The sequence below is a fragment of the Mauremys reevesii genome, linkage group 18 (assembly GCF_016161935.1).
Source record: "Mauremys reevesii isolate NIE-2019 linkage group 18, ASM1616193v1, whole genome shotgun sequence".
Classification (NCBI taxonomy): domain Eukaryota; kingdom Metazoa; phylum Chordata; order Testudines; family Geoemydidae; genus Mauremys; species Mauremys reevesii.
Window position 1 is genome coordinate 20,618,766 of NC_052640.1, and position 23,415 is coordinate 20,642,180.

The following is a 23,415-nucleotide window of genomic DNA, read 5'->3' on the forward strand; positions in this document are numbered from 1 at the left end:
ACTATTATAGCTGGAACACTAGCAACAGCTATGGTCAAGGTTGCAGAGATCTCTAAGCGAAGTCCCTGGTTTGAGTCGCACATAACTTTCTAAAATATTCAACTATCAGGCTTAAAATTTCCAGTCTTGGTCTCCTCAGAAGTGATTTACTTTTTCTGAAAAGTGTGAGCAAAAACAGTCCTGCCATTTTTGAGTACAGGGAAAGTGGAAAAACAAATTTAAAATACACTTGGCCTGATATAAAAAAAAAAATCTTGCAACAATTTTTTGAACAGCTGTGGCACAGAAAGTGCTGGTGTTAGAAATTAAAACGGAGCAGGGATATAGCCTTCAATGAAGAGAAGTGCCCTTGGGCAAGCTGCTGGAAAATGATTGAGATTTGACAGCATTATGAGCCCCTGACTGTGCTGCATATGATCAGAACAATTTGTACACTCATTTAGTTCATAACTACACAGATAAGAAAGGTCATATTGCACACACATCGATGAATAACCTAGCTGTGCAAACAAACATTTAGTGAATGCAAGCAATGAAGGAAGTTCTGAAGGAGCTCACTGCACTGCTGGAAATGATATGCCAAGGGCTTAAAGCAGGGCAGAGGCCCTTTGCAAAAGAGTGAATCACACCCTCTGGGCATAACATTTCCACGAGTAGTGATGGAAGCCTGGTGGAGATGAGGACTTCACGTTCAGGGTGCACAAAGTCTTCCACACAAACCCCTCCATACTTTGGAAGGTGAAAGGCGCATGCAGAGCTCAGAAAGTGCATGGGGTAGAGCAGAGGTCAGCAACCTTTCAGAAGCGGTGTGCTGAGTCTTCATTTATTCACTCTGATTTAAGGTTTCGCGTGCAAGTAATACATTTTAATGTTTTTAGAAGGTCTCTTTCTATAAGCCTATAATATATAACTAAATCATTGTTGTATGTAAAGTAAATAAGGTTTTTAAAATGTTTAAGAAGCTTCATTTAAAATTAAAATGCAGAGCCCCCCGGACCGGAGGGCAGGACCCGGGCAGTGTGAGTGCCACTGAAAATCAGCTCGCGTGCCGCCTTTGGCACACATGCCATAGGTTGCCTAACCCGGGGTAGGGCATTCCAGTGCCTTGCTGAATCACTTCCTGTATAGTACACCTTTTTTCTACCAACCCCTCTCCCGCTACGAAATGCGCACAGACAGGGAACCAGCAGTAAGGGTACATGTTCAACCTTAACAGTGTACCTAACCATCCAACTTTCACATTCTTCTGACAATGTTTTTTGGTGTGGTATATGAGAGGATGAGTAGGATGGGTTAGGAAGAAAACTTTGCTCCTGATGAACTGTAAGGGAAGGATTTGCCCTGATTGGATGGCAAAAGTCCCTCTCATGAATCTCTCAAACAAACACACACACACAGTACAGCACATCAAATTGCAAAGCCCCAGAGCACCTCACCTTACTTCATCTTCCCTTTTCACAGCAAGGGCACAACTACACCTCTAGGAAGGGGAGAGTAGGGAAGAGTGCCCTATCTATCTTGCATTAAGTCTATGAGACAGTCAGGTTTCCTTGGAAAGGTGCTTTTCAGCATCATTACAACACAGAGCATAAGGACAGACAGCCACCCCTACCATAGTGCATCACACACACAAAAGTGGTGTCTCACACCAACTCGTATTTGTTTGCAATTATAACCTATTACAGCCGTAGCCATAACCTAGTTATTCACCAAATTCTGAAGACATCAGCCTCCTGCAGGAGTACAAAATGTTTTTTCAACACCAGGAAGACCAGCTGCCTGGGAATTATGGCTATGATAAAAACTCTTTTGCCCTCTGATGAGGAGAGCATCCGGTTATAGGACAATGGAAGAGCCACAAGGGCTTAAGTAAACTGATCTATGAAAGGGGGAGTTGAGGGAGCCATGGAGCAGGTTCTGAAGATCACTCACCCAGAAGCAACTTAGACCAAAAAGGAAGGATGCCACCTCAAAGGAGGAGCATCCTAGCTGATGACAGGCCCATACAGATTCACAGACTAAATGCCATTAAAAAGAGAGAGCGACTCCAAAAATTTTACATGTAGCTTCTCAGCCACATGGGGTTAAATGTTAAACTAATTAAAAAGGTTTCTACAATTTTAGTTCTCAGAGAGGCCCAACTACACTCCCAGAGCAAAGAATACAGGCCAAAGGAAAAGGCAGAACAGCTGGCCATTCCTACTAGACTGCAGTGTGAAAATGGTGCCTCGTTGCACCAGCACAAGAAGTCAACTCACTTGTCAAAAGTCAAATTATGCTGCCAAGATGTCCCCAGAGTCATTGATCAAATCATTCCTCAACCCAGTTCCCATCTCCAACCTGAAGATGCCCCTTGTACTAGTGGCTGACAAAGCCATAAGCCAATGAGATCAGCTCAGCAGGGAAATGTTACTTCAAAGTAAAATAAAAGGCACAGAATATACCAAACTATTCTGATAATTTCAGATTATAAATCCAGCTTCATAATAGCTAAAAGCTGATAGCCACATCCATGGAGACCTCCCTCCATAGCATGTCCCAGACCAACCACTATCCTGTCTCAGGATTTGCCTGCATAAGAATGTTGCACCAATTTAATTTAAATCAATTTAAATTCACATTCAGTAAAAACAGATCAAACACTCTGCCTCTAGTATGAGAGTGTCTTATTTCAGCTTGTACAGCCTTTTACTGCTTTTATATGCGTTTGCTGCATGGAAGGAAGAAATACAGCTAGAGACTTTTGCATAGTTGGTGTCAATTTGGATTAAGCCTGAATGCCTACAACAGAACTCTGCTCCATGAGGGTTCAGACTATTTGTTCAGACTTGAGCGCAGGTGAAATTTTCCTCACAGCACCCCCTCCCACCACCAGTCATCAACACATATGAAGCTGGGTCTATTAGTTCCCACTCCTCCAAAAAAATGACAATTCCAAGCTCCACATCTTTGGATTTCTCCTCTGCTCTGCTTCCTGTCTTGGGGGTTGGGGAGGGGGGAAAACACCACAAAACTTCTCCCGTGGTGTCTCCCACCAACTGAACTGAAGCTAAGTGAAAAGGTGTTTGAAGCTTTGCAGATGTGGTGCGAGACAGGGTGCATTTTCCTTAGGGCTTCCGCTAGGTCTTCTGCATAGTACATCATCCTTGGACCTTTCTGTCAGCAGGAAGGAACAAACGGCTCTTGCAGTTTACACAGGTGTGCACTTTTGACACAAGGGCTCAGCTGTGCCAGGCTGCATTTTGAACAGACCCCGCGAGTTCATCTTGATGGAAAATTATATAAAACGATCACAGTGTTGTAGACTTTTTATAAATGAGGTGCAGGCTAAAGAGTTCTACTGATCACACGTCTTCCAGCGACTACCTGGCATGTCCCATACACAGAGATATGCCAGCTGCCCCCACCCCACAAGCACTCTCGAACACATACACATAAATGAAACCTACGTCTCTGCGCCTGAGTCACACACCCACCCACCAACAGAGCTGGCATTTGACAAGGCATTACTCTCGCCAGCTTCATGTAGGCAGTGTCCCAAAAATGCCAGCCAAACAGCTATAAAGATTTGCCATTTTCAGGATTTTCTAAGTTTACACAACAAACAGATTTAGATTCCTTCACCTATTGCAAAAAAGTTTCCAGGTACTACAAACTGGGGAGGTGGGGGGGGGGGGAGGGTGGCAAAGAGTCCTAGAGAAACCTTATGTACAGTATTTCAGCAGTGTACACATTAAGGATGTGAAAATGCAAAGAGGCCTCAATCCTAGGTGTGACTGCGACACATTGAAGAGAGGTGACAAACCAAGACACGCGGAACCTGACATTTTACAGGCAGCCATTTCCATTCATCAGCAAAGAGAAAAACTAGATCCAAATCAGAGACCGTATCCCATCACCTGATTTAGAGCAAATCCAGAATAACCTATCAATAGTATACGTGCAAGAGCCAGAGACTATCACCAACGCCAGCGGAAAGCCAGTCTCTGCTCGCTGCTGCTGACTGGTAATTTCTTGGCAGATGATGCATGGAGCTTATCAGCAAAAGCACAAAAGCAATAAGAGAAGATTCATTTCTGCCTCTCATCTTCAGAGCTTTCAATAAACACTCGTCTAAATAGTAATTCTCGCTCAAGCTTCATAAATATAGACCATGTTCAAATAACGATAAGGTGCTGGCTCAGAGAGAATTCGATGTCACTGCCCCATTCCATCCTTAATTCACCCCTATATAAACAGGTATTGCAGAGCGCATGCTGAGCAGATCTGCAGCACCAAACAGGTTTTACAAACTGCTTCTCTTGTATTACACAAGATGAGCTGATCTTTACCTTGGCCCTGTTCCCCCAGAGCTCCTTCACATCCTTATCAGAATCCTCTGCAAGCCTCCTCTGCTTTACACAATCCCCCTCGCCCCGACCTTGTCTCATACATGGCTACCACCACCTTTTTAGCCAATGATGGAAGGATGAAAACCTGCAATCCTCAGAGCAGAGTCTTTGAAGGGATGAAAGGAGCTCACTTGCCCAGAGGGTTCAGCTCACTGCCTCCACAGCACTGCCAGCCTAGGAAGCAAGAGGCTCAGCACGGAGCTCTGCCATATGGCAGTGAAGATCTCCAGGAGTACTTTAACTCTAAGAGTAGGATTTTCAAGAGGGCTCAGCGTTAGGCTAACTGCAATGGCAGTTTTACCACTGACTTCAATGACAGCAGAGTTAGGCCTACGCAGAGCATTTCTGATAAAAATCCACCCTTAAACAATAAATCAAGTCTTGCTTGCCACAACGTAAGCGTAGTGTTGACAAAGGTATTCCCACCCGCACGCCATCCTGTAGTGACCTCCCCGGGCAGATCAACAAACGACAGGGTGGCCGGCAAGGGAAGTCTTCTGGGGCTAATGAAATATTGCTGGATCACAGCAGCTTGAGGGGTATACGTCACTGGGGGGGAAGAGTCCTTGGGCTCCCTGCCCAGAAATATAGCATCAATGTGGAGAGGGGGGTTGATTCCTTGAATGGTTTCCCGCACAGCTCCTGCAGCAGCAGCTAAAGATTCTAAACACCATTAACAGAGCTGTCAGCTGTGATCGAGGAACAAGCAAACAAGATATCTTTTGTGTTGCTCAGTCCTTAGGCAGCTGCAGGAGAGGGAAGGGGGAGGGAAAAGGAGATGTTTCAGCAGAAGGAACCCTGGGTGATCTCCCCAACACACCCAACAGAGAACAACATCAGCAATCATGGAATAAAAAAGGGAGAGGCTATGGAATAACACAGTTTCCCATGTACTGACATCCTATCCTTCCTTTTAGCTTAGAGTTATTTATTCCAAGGGCTATTTTTTAAACCTGGGGAAATTCCAAGTTCAGCTAAGGTTGGAAAAAAAGCACATTCAAAGCCTTGTCTGTCCATAACCCTTCAGGGACAAGGGAAATGAAAGCATCCCAGTCAACTGCAGTAACTCCAGTGATTGGCAAGAGCCAGACAACTGCAAGGCTGGAACAAGCTGGGAGCTCCACGGGCTGCCATGCAGGCACATTTACGCTGGATGCCAAGAGCTCAAGCTTGCAAGGCAGCCAGCCAATATCGTAATGGTGTGAGCAACATGTTTACATACCACAGAAGAGGTGGGACAGGACACGTGGCAAATTAAAAGGCAGGAAAAGGGAGCAATGGCTGATGGGAAAAGGAACATGCACACACAACCATCTCAATCGTTCTCAGCTGTAATTAATAGAACATATTATAGTAGCAACTCCCTAGTTAGGGTGACAGTGAGATATATGCACGTAGCACAGGACCAAATTCCTTGTGTTTCACATTTTAAGGATTATACTTAGCCTCCAAACCTGGCACAATAATTCTTTGGAGAACAATGGCATAACCCAAATAATGTGTCTAGATAACATTAACTAACTTCAGCAGAGGAAACATGCTCCTTCTGGAAATTGTGCCCCGATTTTCCCCAAACTTCTTTGGATTCCTCTAACAAAACCACCACTATCCCCCAAACTCCCAGTTTCTCTCTCTCTCAAACACAGACCCTCACCAACCCCACCCTTTTTGAAAGCTAAGCTTCTTTTGAAATTTTAAAAATTAAGTCCCTCGTTCTGGATAGCATAAATGAGCTGAGTTAAGATTAGCAGACAGAACTTCTCAGATCAGTCTACTACTTCTGTTTTATAGCACTGTCAGCCAGACTTACCAGCTGTTCTCTGCACATACCCCTGGCAAACCCTGGAGGCAGTCTGGGCAGCAGAGCTTATGGGCATGGGCTCTAGAAGTGGGATGGGATGGTACAAACATAGATGAGAAGTGCAGCTCTGAAGAGCACAGGAGTGGAAGCAGGGTTATGGGGAGGAGAGACCATGGGAGACACCTGCTATGCAGCACCCTGTATGCTGAGACATATATAATACATAACTCTGATAGCTATCAGAGTTGTTATTAAAAAAAGAAAAATTCCTTCACGAGTAACTTCACTAAATTTGATTTATGATTGCTATAGACTCATAGCTCACCAACCCTGGCACAAGAAACAAGGAAGTAAGTAGATAAAGTCATTCATTGAACACCCCATCTACACTCTTCTCATCAGTTTCCCATCCCAAATCTCAACTCCTTCCCTTCCATCACCCGCAGCCCATGTATCCATCGAACAGTCTGAACTCAGGACTACTAATATAATACACATCCACATTTCAATGCTGCAATTGCTATGTAAAAATCAATACCAATCTCAGAATGATCCAGAATGTAGATCACTCATTCATAAAGAACTTTCCCTAACCATTCAAGAAAGACATCTCTCAGCCATTACAGCTCCCTTCCCCATACAGTTACAAGAGCCACAGCTAGATACAATGCAATTTATGACAGCCACACCAATCCTAGATTAATTATCAGAACACTGGAACATATAGCCAGTGAATGTGGCTGGAGTTCAGGGGTGCCCACTGGCCATTCCAGACAAAGGTGGAGATACACTCAACACTGTCCGCAGAGGATGATAATATTAGAATAGGTTTCATCTTTCTCATTATAATAATCCCTAGCTTTTATATAGAGCTTTTCATCAGTAGATCTCAGAGCACTTTACCAAGGAGGTCAGTACCATTATATCATTTTACAGATGGTGAAACGGAGGCATGGCAAGATGAAGTGACTTGCTAATGTGACTGAGTTGGCCAGCGTCAGCGCTGGGAACAAAACCCACATCTCCGGAGTCCTAGTTCGGTGCTCTATCCATTATGCCACACTGCCTATTTTCCCTTCTCGGGCCACACCATCCCCTTCTTGAGAAGCCAAGGCATATTCTAAAGTTTCCCTCCTCATGTACTTGGGTTTCCAGTTCAACTGAGACCTGCTCTACTCATCCTTCCACCTGCACCTAGTAATGTGATGAGAAGGAATGCTACAGAGAGACAACCGCATTGTGGAGCAGTGAACAAGGTGCTTTTAAAATACATGTTCCCAGCAGGAGCCTTCATTGCTCTAACACCCAATTCTTTAGGTCACTCTGTCTGTGTGATACAGGAGGAGCAGCCTCCAGGCTGGCATTGTAAGGAAGTTGGGAGAGAGGATGGAGAAGCACAGATATTGTTCCATCAGCAACACAGTAGGGGCTGCAGTGAACTCACAATATTTTAGTTATTTCCATTTTTCAACCTAATTCTTCTTCTTCCTCGCACTGCAATTTTCCCTTTATGGAGGATGAAGCAGAACCAACCAGTTCTGGAAGAGAAGCAAGGGACATTAAAAGGCAAATCTAACCAGCCCCAATAAAAGGCAGAGGGAAATACAGGGCAGGCCTGACCAGAATCTGTTTTGATTCATGGCATCTGGCAGTCAGAGGCTTAGGGACAACCAGAGCATGGGATTGCATCCCTTACCATTTTGGCTAATATCCACTGATGGGCCTACTCGCCATGAACTTATCTAATTGTTTTTAAATCCAGTTATAGTTTTGGCCTTCATATCATCCCTGGGCAATGAGTTCCACAAGCTACCTGTGCATTTTTTGAAGTAGTACTTCTGGCTTATTACCTATCCCCTTCCTAATTGTTCCTAACATTAGTAGCTTTTTTGACTGCTGCTGCACATTGAGCGGCTGTTTTCAGAGAACTATCCACAATGACTTCAAGTTCTCTTTCTTGAATGGTAATGGCTAATTTAGACCCCATCATTTTGTAATTATAGTTTGGATTATGTTTTCCACTGTGCATTGCTTTGCATTTATCAACAGTGAATTTCATGTGCCTTTTTGTTGCTCAGTCAGCCTGTTCATTGAGATTTCTTTGTAACTCTGCAGTCAGCTTTGGACTTACAAAATTACTCAAGATAGTTATCATCTGCAGACCTTGCCATCTCACTGTTTACCCCTTTTTCCAGATCATTTATGTCCTATCCAACACTTCTAAAATTCAAATCACTCCTGCAGTCTGTGGATAGCAGTGGCCCCATACCAAGGAACTTGATTTCCACCATAAAATACTTCCAGCATAGAGAGACTCCACAGAGAACAAAGGATGCTGCACTAGCCCCATGGAGAACACAGGTGGTGCCTTATGCTAAGTCACCCCTTCATACAAGCAGGCCCATAATTAAAGGGCCAGCCTACTTTTATGATCTCTCCCTTCCCTTTCCCACTAGATTATTTTTGAGGGATTATGTTTCCTGTTTTCACCACTTTGCCTCCTCCATTTGTCAGTCATCATCACTGTCATTAAAGCAGGAGGGAACCACAAGGACAGCCTGATACCACACAAACCTTTATGGCTCAGCAAAAGAGGGATTACATGTCTTCTCATCTCTGCCTCAAGCTTCCTGCACCCTATAACACACACACACACTCCCGAAGCAGGCTCTCTGTAAGCATAGATTCTCCTCCAGCACATACCCTGGCTCTGACCTCCACTGCAGACCAGGGATTTCTGAATGGAAGAAACAAGCAGTCCATTCATCTTGGCTGCTAACAGCCGCTTGCCCTCCACAGCCAGTTCATCCTGGGACAAAATGAACAAGTGTTCGGATAGCCTCCTGAGCACCTCTTGCAGCTGGGATGCCACTGGGCCCTTTAGGTCGGATAGAGGGGACAAGGGCAAGACACCCTCTTCACAAAGCTGCTGACTAGAAGGTGTTCTGAGGAGGGTGGGCCAAGTTCTGTCCCCTCTCTCACATGCTGCTAAGAGTCAGGAGTAACTCCACTGAAATTAATGGAGTTGCTGGTGTGAGTGGGAGGAGAATCAGGTGTATGTTTATAATGTATTTCCAGGCACTAAGCTGGCAGCAGCCTCAAGGAGTCCAGCCACAGGCCACCTCTTCAATAAACTAGTCTATGTCTTTCTCCACAGCAACCTCACAAACCTGCTCAGGCAAGCGGGCGGTTTTGCTTCTTGCCAAGTGTTGTGTTCCCTAGTTTGATCAACTCTTCCACAATTGGCACTTGGGTGTGGCAGCCCAGAGGGACAGCATACACTTGCGGGAACTGGGGCGAGGGCAGCAGGATGGCTGTCTGGGAACAGGTGAAGGGCAACCTTATTACAGCCATCATGGTGCAGTGGCTCTTCCTCTCGGAGTTCAATCTTTTATACAGCAAAGTTCCTCTGAGAGTATCGCTGTCTTGTATCATCTCAAAGCATGAGCTATGCAGACTGTCACACACCATACCGGCAGCATCTGCAGCATGCTATGGAACAAGGGGTGAAGGTCAGCTAAACAAACAAAAAACACCCTCAGTTTTACGGACAGTGAGTGAGCTCAGGGGCAGAAAGGCCCAGAAAATGAGCAGAATATAATTGTTTTATTAGCCAGAGGGATAAGAGTCACACAGATGGGCCTTGAAAAGGGATCTGAAAGGAATGAGGGGGTCAGTTAGGCGCAGCGTGGGGGTCAGCAGGGGAGAAGAGACAGGGCCTGGAAGAAAGACGTTCAGGATTTGGAGAGGGTGATAGGCAGAAGCAGGAGAATGGAAGGCAAGGAGACTGAATGGCAAGGACAGCAAGTAAGCGCATCAAGATCTTGAATAGCAGGAAGGGGATTTTGTATGGGGTCTAACGACGGGGGCCAGCGTAGAGGTGGATGCGTTTCCATTTCCAGGGATAGTGCAGCAGTAGGTTTAGCCTTAGGGAACCTCAAAACAAGTGAATTACAGCAGTCCAGAGGAGAAGAGATGTAAGTATAGCTAAGAGGCAGGTACTGTCTGCCATGGCGGAAGTTAGAGGTAAGGTGCACAATGAAGTGCCAGAGTGCTCGGAATGGGACGCAGAGGTGGGGGAGGAGAGGTGCTGATGCTGAAGGAGGAAGCAATTTCTCCATGGCAAATATCAGCCTGTTCCTCGTGTAGGCAGTGTTAGAAAGTGACTGGGTGTCACCAGCGCCTTGGCCAAGAATGGCTGTATCACATAGCACACAAGCCAGAAGAGGAGTTCTACACTGTTGGTGTTCTCAGCCCAGGAGAGGCACCACAATGATTAGTGCCAGTCTGTGGTGCTCGAGGTTTCGTAGTGGTCAGAATGCCCATGTGAGAGAGAAAGTGACAGACCTTAGGGTCACTCAGGTCAAAGCAAGAAGAGAACTAGATGTAGCCTTTCTTGTTAGATTTTAAATTCTGCAGAGGGGAAACTGTCTTCTTGTTCTGTGTGTACAGCCCTTAGCACAATGGGCTCATGGTCCAGTACTGGGACTTTTAGGTGCTGCTGCAATAAATTATGATACTCGGCCAAGGTGGAAGCGATGAGTGGGTTTGAGAACCACCTCCTTTGTTCTCCCAGTACAGTTGCACTCCCTGGCTGACTGACGGTGCCATGCCATGACCTCACTGATCACGTAAGAATGAACATTAACAAGGCCTACTTGGAGGGCTTTCTAAATTTCAGGGGAGTTTTGTTTTGGCAGGGAGAACCCTGACAAGTTAACCCAAACTGAAATGCAACTGACCTTTGCTGTAAATGCACCTTCTTAAACACCGAGAACAACATGCAAGTCTGCGTTTGGAGAAATGTAAATAAGAAGAGCCGGTTAATCTGGAAGTCAATCCTGTAGCACAGGAAAACTGGAATTTGTTTAATTCCTGTCTCCTTCATTGTAGCCAACTGGAGACTGGTTTGATTTCTTAAGCAAACTCAGTGGAAGGGTGCAGGGGAACATTGACACATAACTTCTTTATAGCGAAGTATTATTATTGCACTTACAACTGAACACTGGTTAAGACAAAAAGCCAGAAAAATTCTTCCTATTTGTATTACAGAAATGCAGTAAGGCCTAAATCAGGAGCTATGCCCCACTGTGCACAGTGCTGTACAAAGATGTAGGATGACCTGGTAACTGACCCTAACAGCTTCATAGATAAGCAGGCTAGTAATGAAATAAAAGAGCCTCCCATTTCTAGCACACTGCCTTCAATCCACTTGTGTTCATTAATAAGCAAAGATAGCTGTTCAGGGCCCTACGTGGATGAGTTGCGGTCTCGGTTTAGGTTCCAATTGGACAGATATCCACAAGCCAAGCCAGCTTCAGAACTGGTGCTAGCTCAGAGTGTAAGGGCTGAACAGCTACAGAGATTTAGTTAGCTTGTCGTCTTTACATCCTATCCACTCAGAGGCGCAAACAGACCTGTCTGAAACAACACTGAGATTCACTCAGTATAAACACTGCTTGGCTAATAAGCCTGGATAGGATCAAACTATGATTAAACCCCAGTTAGAATCCAGGTTCTACCCTAGGTACGAGAGGAAGGATGGTCCTGTGGTTAGGGAACAGAACTGAGAGCATCATGATCTTAGTCCTATTCCCAGCTCTACCAAATTCTGTGTGATCGTGGGGCAACTCATTCACAGCCTCTGCTCCCCACTCTCTAAAATGTAAACAATGCCTGCCTCATAGGAAGGCTGTGAAGCTTAATTAATTAGCCTTTCTAAGGCATGTGCAGTTCCTGGCAAGTGTTGTTATACAAGTGCTACCTGTTCTTAATCTGTGACAGGGAAGAGCCTCCCCCCCCCCAAAAAAAACCACCCCAATTTTATATAGTGTCTTCTTCCTTTTGTGTGTAGAAGAGCTCATTCTCAGACTCACTTGTTTCTTCCTCCTTCACACATGCATTAGATCAGCATAAGATGATTTTATTCGACCCTTTAAAGCCAATTAAAAATATGTAAAGTTCTGTAACATCAACTGTAGATTAAAAATCCTTGATCCAGCTCATAAGGGGTCAGCAAAACCTTCCCACAAATCCCACACAGCTCCGTGTTTTCACAGTTCCTGAACCAAAGTTTAAAAGAAGAGTGCACTGCTTCCCTAGAAACACAGCCCTTCCATGGAACAACTACTTGCAAAAGACTCGCCCACCCAATTCCTCTTATCAGGAACCTGCTACATTCCAAAGTGCTTTGCTCAAGGTTGTACTGTTCCTTCCCAGTCAACTTGCTGACTACTTCGTTGCCAGCTCTAGCATTTTGCAGGATACACTTGTTTGCAAGAGCTCAAAAGTGTGACATTACAACAGGTCTGCACCACACACTGATGGTAAGGGCCAGGGTTCTGTTTACCTGTGTCAGCAAGAAAAAAAGATGCCACATTGTGCATTTTTTAAACTAATAATTTATTAATATTTGACATTTCTCTTGACTCAGTCCTTTGATTCCAAAACAAAATAGGGCATATACATAAGTAAAACACCACTGACATGCAGCCACCTCTGGAGTGAGCAACCAGAGCTCGCCTCTCCCTCATGTTGTGCCTTCACAACATACAGCACAAAGACAAACCCACATTCTTATGAAAAAAGACATAGCATTTTTAAAGTCCTAGCAGAGCAAACAGGACCTCAAAGTCTGACCTGAAAGACCCACATGCAGCCAACAGCATGGTATTCATGGTAAACAGCTTGCTACTCCCTGCGTCTACTTCTAAATAATGATGAGCCCTCCCCGTCTGCCTCTGCCCTGAGCACAGCACAGCAGCTCCTGAGTGCACACATTGTGTGTGTGCGGAGACATGATCTGAGAGGACCTGACAGCAGCAGATTCCACTTGGATTCATCTTCTAGGAAATTCTAAATGAAGCAAAATCACTTAAGCACCTGATACAGTATAAAAATAAACCTGTTAAAAGGATCATTCTGCATACAAGTTTTTTTCTACAAACAGCTGTATTTGTTGCAAAAGCCCTTTAAGAGTGCACCAGAAAAGGGAATGAGCCTGTGGCAGACAGCCCCAGGCAACAGCATATGGAAAACAGGATTCTCAAGCCCCGCATAAGTAGAAACAAGCTACGTAAAAAAGGAAGGGGAAAAAAGTGCCCCATCTTTCTAACATAAAGATTAACTGCCTCCAATATTAATCCTATGTCAGGAATGGAGGAGTGTTCTGGGCACGATGAGTCAACAGGGTGGGGCATTGTTTTCCATGTTGGTAGACTAGGCAGGGAACAGAAAGAGCAGAGGACATATTAAAAGCCAAGAACCTAGCACCTGGCTACTATTACATTAGGCATATAACAGGACAAAACAGAACAGCTCACAAACATCTGTGCCATCAGGGTCCACAAAATGGAACTGTTTATCTTGACAGTCATGGAAACGACCTGAGTGAGGCAGACAGAGGAAGAGTGAAAGCAGGGATGTTTTAAAGGGACAGGTAGAACAACAGAAGGCTTTTAAAGTTTCTTTACAACTGCTTTTGCTGAACATCTGTGGTTCCCCATCTCACTTTAAAACTAGTATTTTTGGGGGGAGAGGGATAACTCAGTGGTTTGAGCATTGGCCTGCTAAACCCAGGGTTTTGAGTTCAATCCCTGAGGGGGCCGCTTAGGAATCTGGAGCAAAATCAGTACTTGGTCCTGATAGTGAAGGCAGGGGGCTGGACTCAATGACCTTTCCGGGTTCCTTCCAGCTCTACAAGATAGGTATATCTCCATTTTTTTTTTTTTTTTAGTATATCAGATGAGCGACGCTGATGCTAAGGATTTTATGCATTTTGGGGTCAGGAAGGTAAAATTCTGTCCTTTCCAGCAAACCAACGAAGGAGGGGCTGGCAATGCTCTCTGCATGAAAATGCTCAACTAAGGAAACTGTCCATGTACTGTGCAGCTATGGGAGACAGAATGCTGCAGCCAAGTGCTTATTACAGCAATTACATCAGATGATAAAAATAAAGCGAGTCCTACTCCTCACCACCCTCCCCTCTCCTAGGCTCACAGACACAAAGTGTAAGTTACCCAAGAAGACCTACCTAATCAGATTTTCAAGGTGATCCAGTCTCCGCATAAGGTGGTGCTGATCCAGCATCCACCCCAAGCTCTCCTTCCAGATGGTTTATTGACCTAAGCAGTTTTCAAACAGGAGCCAGAAGGTCTTTCTATTCTTGGAAGAGAGGGATAATTGTATCCTCTGTTGGACATAGACACCCAACACAATATTGCCGATGTAATAAAAAAAATTATAAAATACTTCAAGAAGAGAGTCAGTCACATGGGCTTTGGGAATACCACCTGGTCTGACTTTTAATGATGCCCAGAGCGGACCTGGAAACTTGCCTTGGAGGTTGTAACTGATACTAGACAAATTGATATATAGGTGGATTCTATTTATTCATCTATAAAACCTGAACACCTAGTGACATACATTTTCACCCCCTACACTAGCCAACCAATCCATTATAACCAGGGATCTGACTGCAGAAAGGATACTCTGCTCCAAATTTCTGCAACCCCACAGAAGTTGGATGATCAGCCATGAAATTGTTAATGAAGTTGATTCTATATTTTATATATAAAAATAAATAAATAAGAGAGAGACACAGACAGACACATACACACTCACCCATTATGGCACATCAACACCCACATTATTCGCACACTCACTAGCACCTAAAGGTCCCACACATTGGGCTCAATGATGCTGGGAGATGTACAAACACGTAATCGAAGAAAGTCCCTGTCTCAAAGACTGTACAATCTAAACTAAATAAGAGAAACAAAGGGTGGCAGGGAAAGAGATGCAACACCTGAGCAGAACAACTAGAGGGATGGTTGCCATGTGAGTTTTGCATTTTTGTTTTTAATTATTTGGAGGGGATCAATTAATAAGCACACGGATTTAGGAATAGACAACAGAGGGAAGGAGAGAAGAAAATGGAAGGCAGAAGGAGTGAGGCTGCAGCAGAGAGACTGTAAAGGAGCTGGTGCTAACAGAGATGAGGAGCAGTTCATACCTTTCAGAGCTATTATTTCTCCGCAGAAGCAGTTCTGCAATTATCTGTGACAGTTTTCTTTGCAACAGAAGAACTAGAAACAAAGACCCAGTCTACACAATTGTAACCCTGGCAGGAGCCCAGTGGAACAGGCCTTACGTTTAATTTGTTTTTAAAAAAACCTAAAGCTTCCATTCTACAGAAACTAACTACCATATGAGTGCCAATACAGCTTTCTGTCACAGACTAGAGCTACCCATCCCCTGTCTGCAACGAGTATTAGAATCACCAGAAGCCAGGGATCATCATTTTTGACAATTTTTTTATGTCAAAACAATGCGTGGGCTTTGTAATTTATTTGTAAACACATAGCTAAAGACAAGCTTAATCCCTTTTCCACTGGGAGGCAGTGTGACCCACAGAATGTGCACTGGACTGCAGTTCAGGAGACCAAGGTTTTATTCCCAGTTCACCTACTCGCTTGTGGGTTGATCCTGGGCAGGTTTCTGGGCCTCAGCTTACCCATCTGTAAGATGGGGATAACGATACCGACCTACTGTTCTCTAAAGCACTCTGGGATGAAGAGCACTACACACAAGCTAGAAATTATTTTAGAGGAGATTCCTTCAAGGTTGGAGGAAACAAAATTTGACCTAATTTTTACCTTGTATCTGTTTCCATAGTCTGGGTAACTATGTCTATTTCCCTACCCCATCCAATGTAAAAAAAAAAAAAAACCAACAAAGAACAAATGAGATGGCTCATATGCTCTTTAAAAAATAATAATCCATGATTAATCCTATATAAGAGGGAGAAACAAATTCAGTAAGGAAACAGATTTTAATGCCAACCTAGCTATGGGTTATTATAATAATAGCAAACTAAAATACTTTGAAATGGTTTAAAAATGAGCAACTTTAAAATGCATAACACTGTACATCTGCACAGTGAACAGTATGAAACACCAAAACATGGAAATCAAACAAACCTCTGAAGTTCCCACCCTGGCCTTGACTGCTTTGTTTTTTTGTTGTTGTTTTTTGCTCACTCTCAAAGCATATATGGAGCTTGTTCACACAGCAGATAATAAAGCAAAGTAGACATGAGCTAAAAAAGCTGGAGATGGGGATTAAAACTTGAATTACTTCGGTCCTATCTGCAGTATAAATTTTACTGTGTTTAAACATCACACTTAACACACAGCAGCACACTAGCCATGCTATAACATGGGTTAGTTTTGCCTGAGTGGGTGAGATGAAGTGACCCCACGTTATTTAAAGGTCAGGGCTCAAACATATAGGGGTTAGCTGGTCAAGGGCAGAGTAAGAACATTAGCTTAACATGATTATAACACAGTCAGTCACATCATAACAAACTAAAACCAAACAATGTTAGAACGTGTCTTTAGAATGCTGCCTAAACACCATCCTGCTTACAGTTTAGATGGTGTCTTGTTTTATTCTTAGACAATAAAGTTTAATTCAAAATACAGAAACATAGCTCTCCTTATACAAGGAAAGTGTACTTTAAAAAAAAAATGTAAATCTATTAAAAGTTCAAAGTACATCTCAAGATTAAGTCAATTAGAGAAGCATATTGCAAGGGTTGTATGAACAACACTGTATGTTTGTAAGCACAAAGACTTTTTTTTTTTTATCAGCCTCAAGATATTTGTGGGTAGAGATCTATGCTGACAAGTGTTAAAGTGTTAGCAAAGAACGCTTTCCAAACTGGGTTGGTGTTTCCATAGTACCCACAGCAAATGCATGTGAGCACTCAACACAGTTCTCAGACAGGCAGAGAAACATTACATCAGGAACGTGTTTGAAACTGCCTGCCTAGCAGGGCTCTCATACCTGTCTATGCGACAACTTCCAACCACAGTGGCTGTAACATGGCTTTTGAAATTGGGTGATACAGATGCAAACCAGGCTCTCCACTTTTAAAGCATTTACAAACAAGTAGAATGAACAGTGTTGTTGGTTTTTTGGGGGTGGGGTGCTGTTTGTTTTAAACACACAGGCTTAGGAGTTAAACATCAAGCCCAGCATCTCACTTTGCAACCTCAGGCAGGTATACAGAAACTCCTAGTTATCGCTCCGATAGCTGAATGAAGTCATTGGGGGAATCCTCCCCAGCCCCTGGTGAGCAGATACTTAGTATATGCCCCTGCCCTTCAAAAGAGATTCAGTTGGGGTGACCATCAGCATGCGTAAATGTGTTAACTAACAATAATAACAACTGCAAACATAAGAACAATCCCCACCGTATTCTCCAATTATTTCCGTACAGCAGAGGCTGCACCGGGACGCCCTCATCCATACTGGGACCCTTCTGGAAATTCCATCCCATCTAGTCATGATTTAGTCAAGAATTTCATCTCATTTAGCAAGATGGGAAGGCTGTGGTGGTTGCTAATGCCTGACCCCTGACCCCCAGGTTGAGAGCACACATCTAATGTAAACCTCCTTTCCAAGGCCACCCTTCAGTAGCCCACACCTGGTTCAGATGCATTAAGAGGCTTCCTTATACCTGACCCATAGAATACTGCCTGGCCTTATGCGGACAGATCCAGGGAGCTGTTTCTTCTAAATGTGCCTTGCTTTTTGGGGCACTGGGAGGCTCTCTTGGACTTTAGCACAGGAATCTGCTTTCCAAACTGTCTTTCTACTGCAACCTCAGACATCCCTGTGAAATTCCCCATTGCAGCTCAGAATTCATGAGGATTGGAACACATTCAAAGGGCGTATCTGAGCATAGATATGAGGATATGAACCCTGTGGATCTCAAGTGCTGTCTGCATTTACACTCTAACCAAGTCAGAAGACCTACTTGAATGGTAAGCAATATGGGCCATCAAGTCACTAAGGTAAACATTCATTTGACTAAATGTGGAGGCTGAGAATAAATTCAGATTTGAGAGGGTCAGAGTGGCAGGTCCGTGCATGGGATCTTCCTACAAAAAAAAATCACTGCGGCTTCCCAGCATATTCAGGGAGATGATGTGCCTATGTCACCTTGTTCACATGGGCTGCAGTTTAGCTTCCGTCAGGCAACTGACAGACCAAAAAAAATCTAGAATTGTGCTAAAAGCAGCTTCCCAGCATTAGGGAATTATTATCCTTTCCCCTCTCCAGACATCAAGTAATGATTAGCTAGCAGCAAAGGTCTCCACAGTCAGAGAAACCCATGGTCATACAGAAACCTCCCTTTGGGAAGGAGGGAAGAGTGCAAGACACTGCTCTGGGACATGCCATAATCCAAAGTCATGAAGCAGCAGAGCTCCTAGATGTGCAAGGAGCAGAGCCCAGCTGCCATCTGAAGTGTTAAATTAAGAAGAGCCCCATGTTAGGTAAAGATGAACTTAAAATTCCACTTTCCCGCTCACCCCTGGCAAGTCAAATCAGGGAGTGCAGTTAGCCTTGCAGCTCAACAATCTCCCTGAAATTCAAAGGCAAAGCAGGAAGCAGAGCTCTCAGGTTCTCTAGATACACTTGTATGAGGAAGAGCAGAGCATTGCAGCATTATCAGTGCTTTGCCCTGTGCACAGCAGGGTATGCAGCATAGGCAATGAAGAACACTTCCCTTCTTACATGGTTAAAGGAAGTTCCATTAAGATCCCTCATGCATGGGTGTGGTAGAGCAGGTAGGGGGGAGCGAAATGGGAGGGGGGGAGAGAGAGAGAGCGAGAGAGACTCTCCACCCTAGCACTCAGAATAGCAAAGTTACATGCACCCCTCCCTCTGTACCCAAATCAGGAGGGCGCCCTTGGCTTCCCACTGAGGCAGTACCCTAGACCCCACTAAGTATTCCCTCCCCACCCCCACCCCCACGATGCTTTAATACCAGGTTTCATTACTAGGTTACGTGACCAATATATTTTTTGAGCCACAATGTTAATAGAAATTTTTTTCTGCAAACCCTCTGACTAGCAGAAATCATCTCCTTCCTGCCCCGTGCCTCGCCATGCCCTTGCGCAAAAGAAAAGCAAAGTAATTCACCCCACTGTTAGAAATCCTTTTGGGATAACTTGCTTTGATCTCTCTAGTGAGATTTCTCTGTTCCTGAGCAACACGTATATCCCAGGGCTGAAAAATATATTTCCATCCAACTGCAGCTTCAGTCGTAAACAGATTTTTCTTCCTTACAGCTCAGAGATTTTACTCATCAGCTCTTAACAGTCATAAAAGCAACAAACTTCAAATGTGTTGCCCCACACTCCTGGTCTCCCCTCTTCCCGTGACTGCAGTGACACAGACTGCACAACCGCTCCATAAAACACCTTTTAATCACTACTAAGTTTAAGCATCAAACTTGCTAGCAGCCACAGTTAGGCTCAGACGGGAGAGCTGCTATGATGATTAACAATAGGATGTTCTCTTACTGACTAACCCACAATTCCATGCAAGTAACTAGTGCAACCAGCAGAAAATTCATCCAAATACCAAGACTCCCTGAAACAAGGACAATCACATGACACTGCAAGACTCCAAGGTATTCTGCTGTAACATTAGGAGTGTGAAAATGTTGACTTCCACCCCCTCCCCCCCCTCGTTAAACTTAGGTCCAGGGATGATCTTAGGGAAACATGAAGCAAGTGGTCACAAAAGACATGAGAATGTGGGCAGGGAACGCCCAAGCCAAAGCTCCCAACCTATCAGGAGCTGGGGGTGGGGGGGGGGGAAGAGGAGAGAGAGAGAGTGTGAGTGAGTGTGTGTAGGGCACCAAAAAATAGCATAGGAAGCCTCAGATAATTATCTTAGCATTAATTTCCTTAGAATGTAATTTTTTGTAACTATACATGTTCATATTTCAGCACTGTCTACTGTGAATAATTTGCAGGACCAAAACAGAAATACCAGATTGGTGGGAGATGGATGTAATGTAGCTCTGAACTAAGAGGCAGTTGGAAGGTAACACACTCACAAACTCTTCCTTCTCTTGATTTATGCAGAGCATCATAATCTAATCTCAGTTAGCGCACAGGAAGCTGAGACCAGCCATGCTGATGGGTCATTATTACCTTCCTGGGTGATTGCACCAAATAATATGTAGTTCCTGCCCACTTTAGTCCAAACCGTAGCAGATACAGTTCGCTCCACGTTATTGGAAATGCATATTGCGCAAACAGACCAGTCATACTCAGTTTTCGCTGTCTCGGGCACATGTTTGAAGCCCAGTGCTCAAGGAATTTAAGTGTATTTTCTTCAGAACAGATTACATGGTGATGCTCCTGGCCCATTTTCACAGAGTGTGTGGCTGTCGCTGTCCATACTTGAAAATGATTTGAGGACTGGATTTTGAAATGTTAAGACCATGTTCTAACAACAACAACAACAACAGCAGCAGCATTCTTTCGCTGCAGGCTCACACAGGACAGTCTCACCCAGCTGATTCTCAGGCAGCGAAACTCATAGTATCCTTGTCCTAAAAATGCTGTGTAGCAAATTACTGGTGCCATTATAATTGCTGTCACAATCCACCTCAGATGTAGCTGCATTTCAGTGCTAGGTGAGGATTAGAATCCTCACCTAGCACTACTGTATTAAGTCTTTTGGGAGTCAAGAGCAGGCATAAGGACCCAAGCCTGTGCAGTTCTTGTGTTCCCAGACACCACACACAGAGATAGAAATGCATTAAGTTTACAGAGTCCAAACACAAGATTAAGATACTTCATTATTAAGATACTTCTGCAATCCACTATCCCATAGGTTTGGAATTACAGGATACAAAATATTTGATCCACACAGTGCTGTATGTTACAGCTACTACTTTCCTACAGGCACAGTCCAATCTATAAGCACCTTGGGTCCTTGCCACACTACAATCTGGAGTGACTTGCAGAGAAACACTGTTGATTTTGGTATAGCACCATAAGAGGTTTCTTTAAAAGATGCAGTAGGGATTAGGATGCAAATAAAAATATAAAATGTGGCCACTAGAATAGCAGTTTTCTTGTATGCCATGGTAGATATGCCGGTAACGAATACAGAGATCCCCATCAGAGACTGTGATACCAACATGTACCGTTCAAAAATATTAGTGGATATAAAAGTGAATGTGCAGCACTGATAAAGCTTATTCAGATAGTATGGCCCATGGAGTCACATCTGACATGTAGCCATACGACCATGAGGCAATCTAACCCCAGCTGCCACATTTAGATTGGGTTTCCTCTCAGATAAAGGAGATTCTGATCTTGTTCCATAGCCTAGTTCAGGGGTCAGCAACCTTTCAGAAGTGGTGTGCTGAGTCGTCGTTTATTCACTCTAATTTAAGGTTTCGTGTGCCAGTAATACATTTTAACGTTTTTAGAAGGTCTCTTTCTATAAGTCTATAATATATAACTAAACTATTGTTGTATGTAAAGTAAATAAGGTTTTTAAAATGTTTAAGAAGCTTCATTTAAAATTAAATTAAAATGCAGAGCCCCCTGGACCGGTGGCCAGGACCCAGGCAGTGTGAATGCCACTGAAAATCAGATCGCGTGCCGCCTTTGGCATGCAAGCCATAAGTTCCCTACCCCTGGCCTAGTTAAATAGAGGGTTTGAGTTGTATAAGTTTGAAAGGGGAGGGAAGTAAGGGGAGAGAAACTATTATTTTAGTAACTAGAACAGATATGCAAACCACATCCAAATACTGTGACTGGAGCACCCCACATCAGCTCTGTACAGATGACAGTTTTAGTGCTTAAAATACACACACTGTAATTCAAAACAAATTTTAGGATGTTACAGATTATAAAAATCATGCCTCAGCATTAACAGAGGCTTTGATGTTCAAGGATTTATTTACAATTTACAATCCCAGCCCTCATCATATGTAATTTATGAATCGGGGCAGAAAAATAGTATACCTTACAATTGGTGCACTAGCTAAAAATGGCTTTGTACCTCAAGAATTTGATTGTTGCTTTGGAAGGACTTCCTTCATACACGGCACACACCCAGCCAAGACACTCAGGAGTTTAGATATCATGTGCAGTCAAACTCCCTCTCTCTCTGACAATGTTTGTGGTACAATGGCTGAATCACAATATAGTACCAAGAGCCTGTTTCTTTTCTCACGTGTACCAGCAAGAAACAGAAGTAACTCCACTGAAGTCAATGAATTTTCACCACAGTAAGAGCAGAATCAGGCCCTTACTGTTCTTTCATGCTTATCAGGTGGGTGGAGAAAACGAAAAAGGAGAAAGTCAAACAATCTGCTGCCCTGGTCTTGGTTTCTCTGGGGGAAAAGTGGCTTCAGGAAAGCTGAGCTTCTGCTCCACAACCCGATAGGTTTTCCTACGGTAATTGAAACAGAGCATTACTCCTCAGATAGCCAAGTCTCACCTCATTAACCTTTATGGACTGACCTCTAAAATTCCTTGAAGGCAAAGTACTGGCCCCTTTTGCCTTGGGCATTGTGACTGATTATCCCCAGTGGGTTTGGAAAAGGTACAGGACTCTGTTAGGCTTGCAGTGCACCACAGTGCTCGAATCTGAAGTCAGAAGCATGTTACCAGGTCTCGAGCTCACAAAGACTTCTTTGCTGGCCTATCTTCCAGCTGAGGTTCAAAACTGTAGCTTGGACTATTAGTGATAATTAAAGACCCAACAACACTTCTTGCAGGAACAGAGCATTGGTCAGCATCTTGGCCATCTTTCAACTTGGGCCTCCTTAAAAATTCCTGTCACTTAACTTGAGTAAGGCATCTTTTGCGCCCTCCTCCCCAAGTCTATCCATCTCCCCAATGCATGTCATCCACAAGCACAGCACATTCCAAAAGTAAAGACATTACTTCACCCCACCCCTCGATGTTGGCAAATTCTTATTATCTTTGCTTCCTGCCTTACGTCCGTGGGCGTAGTTTAGCTGCCATTGTTCTATAGCTGCCATGACCTATACCCGAGTGGCTGCATTTCTGTGAATGGTGAGGTGCTCTCTGTAGGGAGCTGGTAAGTCTGAAAAGCAATCACTTTACATATTCACATCATTGAACATTAAATAAATGTTCTACTTCAGTCAAATGGCAGGAGGGAAATGCTAGCAGCACTAGCTTGAGCCATGGCCAAGTGCACAGTGAATGGCCATTGCTATTCAGTGCAGAGGCAGGGCAGGCAAGTGACCCCACCTCCCCCAGGTTTATTATTAGTCATCTCTCTCCTCTCTTCTCCACCAATGGGGAAGCTAGTCCTACTTCTGCTGCTTCTACATCATACACCATAGAAAAGTCCTCTGCTGTCATG

General features: G+C 44.0%; 1 protein-coding gene across 2 annotated transcripts in view; it reads right to left on the reverse strand.

Annotated features, from left to right (window-relative positions):
• Positions 1-23,415, reverse strand: part of BCR (BCR activator of RhoGEF and GTPase) — a 128,934-nt gene that overhangs the window by 98,194 nt on the left and 7,325 nt on the right. The window contains exon 1 of one of the 2 annotated variants that reach the window (XM_039505841.1): positions 14,225-14,248. The exons of the other annotated variant lie outside the window; for it this stretch is intronic. The gene's annotated coding sequence lies outside the window, so the exon portion shown is untranslated. Of the gene's footprint in view, positions 1-14,224; positions 14,249-23,415 lie in introns of those variants that run through there. 2 annotated transcript variants of the gene reach the window in all.